The sequence below is a fragment of the Orycteropus afer genome, unplaced genomic scaffold, assembly GCF_000298275.1.
Source record: "Orycteropus afer afer isolate SDZICR_OR568_19922 unplaced genomic scaffold, OryAfe1.0 scaffold00736, whole genome shotgun sequence".
Taxonomy (NCBI): domain Eukaryota; kingdom Metazoa; phylum Chordata; class Mammalia; order Tubulidentata; family Orycteropodidae; genus Orycteropus; species Orycteropus afer.
In genome coordinates this window covers 894868-897684 of record NW_006922323.1, presented here as the reverse complement: position 1 = coordinate 897684, position 2817 = coordinate 894868, and positions in this window count along the sequence as shown.

The following is a 2817-nucleotide window of genomic DNA, read 5'->3' as shown; positions in this document are numbered from 1 at the left end:
TGTGACACTTTTATTGGATTAACCAATGGCTTCAATTTTTACCAGGGGGCTAGAGAAAGAGAGACAGAGCTATAGTAGGTTCAGGGAGTAGTGACACAAGGCCTGCTGTAGTCGATACCCAAAATTAGTTGCCAAGCATTTGGGAAAGAATAAGACAATGTCCCAGGCACTTAAAAATCTCACAGTGCACAGGCCCATAAAGTGAAAAATAATGCACGAGAGGAACATGCTTCTCAGGACAATCAATGATATGAAACCAAAGGGGCATCCTATGCCCAGAAGTAACGTTAAGAATTCAGGAAGGGGCAGGAAAACACCCCATGGAAATGAGGAACTCAAGGTGGGAATGCTGACACATTGTAGGGATTTCAACCAATGCCCCAGAACCTGTGTATAGATTGCTGAATAGAAAACTAATTTGCTTTGAACACTTTCACCTAAACCATAATGAAATATTAAAAAAAAAAAAATCTTATAGTCTAGTATAGTCAATAAACACATAAATAAAACTCCAGTGCAGTAAGATGCAAACAATGATTAAAATGAATACAGTTTAATGTAGAGTTATGTAGAGTTACTATTGAGAAATAAAAGATTAACTATCTGAAATAAAAGGATAATAATGCATGTATTTTTCCCATATCTTCAGAGACCTGAACTGAGTTTGAATGATAAAATATATGAGAATAGACCTTATTTAGTGAAAATATATATTCTTTTGAAGACAAAATAAGTATTGAGAAAGCCCTTTGGGAATTTTCTTTTTTCTACTTTTTCATCTTTTTAAAATTTTCATTAAGTTAGCCAAGCTCTGTTTGATCAAGAACAGCAGTGATTTAAATTTTTCAGTCCATAATTCATATTCCCAAGAATTCTTTTCCTAGTCCTCTCACATTTCATATTAAGTGGTTTCCTAAGAGATAATGTTTACATCAAAAATGCATCAAAACAACCTAGTTAGAAGGTTATTCTTAGGTGGGCTGTGAAGATAATGTAGATATTCAATACATCATCCTTAAATTTACATTTTTATGCCATCAGTCTATTCAATGAAATGAAAATAAAATAAAACAAAATGCTCATTGTCCCTGGCATTCAGTCCTTGTCTATCGCTTCCTCCTGATTGTCAATACACATCAAGGAAGAACTGAGTGAACTTGCTTCTGGTCTTTCTGATTGTATTATGTGGCTCAGAGGACAGATTCTGAAGCTGGGAGACCTGGGTTCTGTAGTTCGGATAAGTCATCAAACCTTCCCTAGTTTCTCTTTGCTCATTTGTTGTATAGCATCTATCTTGCTCTGCTGTACATAGGACCGCTATGACTCAGAACTACTTCAAAGGCACCTAGTAAGAACAATAACCTATCATAGACTTAAAAATAAATTTTTGAAAAAATTAATTTATGTTGTTTTTGAAAATATCCACAGCAAAATATTCACTAATTCAAATTTCTTCTTGTACGAGTCACTGGCATTAATTACATTCTTTGAGTAGTGCAATCACTCTCACCTTCTTGCTCCCCCATCCATCCTAAGTTGTTCCTCCTCCATTAATAAGTTTTCTATCTAATTTTTTGACTTGCTGTTGTCAGGTTGATCCTACACAGATAGACCTTGAAAGAGCACAATGCCCAAGCCAGACATTCTTAACTTGTTAAGCTGAGCTAGTATCTGATTTTAAGAAGACTTCAGGGTATATTTTTGGTTTAAGGTTTAAGGATTATCTAACAGACTTTTTATTATTGTTGCTAGATGCTGTCGAGTAATTCTGAGTCATAGCAGCCCTCTGTACAACAGAAGGGAACACTCCCTGGTCCTGCACCATCCTCACAATCATTGCTGTGCTTGAACTCATTGTTGTAGCCACTGTGCCAGTCCATCTCATTGGGAGCTTTCCTCTTCTTCAATGACCCTCTAGTTTACCAGGCATGATAACCTTCTCCAAGTCCTGACAATACGAACAAAGTACGAGAGACATAGACTCTTGTAAGCTCACATATTTTTTGTGAGGACTAAACCAGAAGGCTGGTTCAAACCCACTAGCCACTCCTCGGAAGGAAGGTTGGGCAACCTACTTCCATAGTGATACTGCCTCAGAACCCCAAGGAGGGGTCGCTATGAGTGGGATCTGATTCGACTACAATGAGTGGAAATGAATTAATATGTAAATCACTGACAGCAGTGTCTAGCACGTAGTAAAGTGTCCTAAAAACGTAGTTTAAATTGTCCTTAACCAATCGTCCATCACCAAGGATCTGTCCATGGCCTCCAGGCAGAGATCACCAAGAACACATTGGTAGTTGCAAACGCTGGGTTCATAAATCACTACACAGACAGAGGACGTATACAGAAGAACTGCTGGGGGAAGGCTGTTCAGTCTGGTGCTCTTTTCACTACTTCTTGCTGCTCAGACTTGTTTAAAAGCGCTAACTTCAGATGCACCATGGTTCTTAGTTGTTATTTGCTGTCAAGTCGGTCCCAACTCACAGCGACCCTTCCTTGGGTTTCCGAGGCAGTATCACTACGGAAGTAGGATTGCCCAACCTTCCTTCCCAGGAGTGGCTGGTGGGTTTGAACCACCAGCCTTCTGGTTAGCAGTCGAGTGCCTTAGGCACTATGCTGCCAGAGCTCCTATGGTTCTTAAGGAGCTCCTCAAACTGCAGCCTTAAAACTGATCTTGGAATCAAGTGTAGAGGTGAGCCTAAGTTGCAGACCTCAGGTGGAATGGGTGTGGCAAACTCTGGCTGTGGAACAGATGTGACCCTACTCATCTGGTAGGTGGAGAGATCTTCTCTTTATGGGGTTCCCATAACTCTA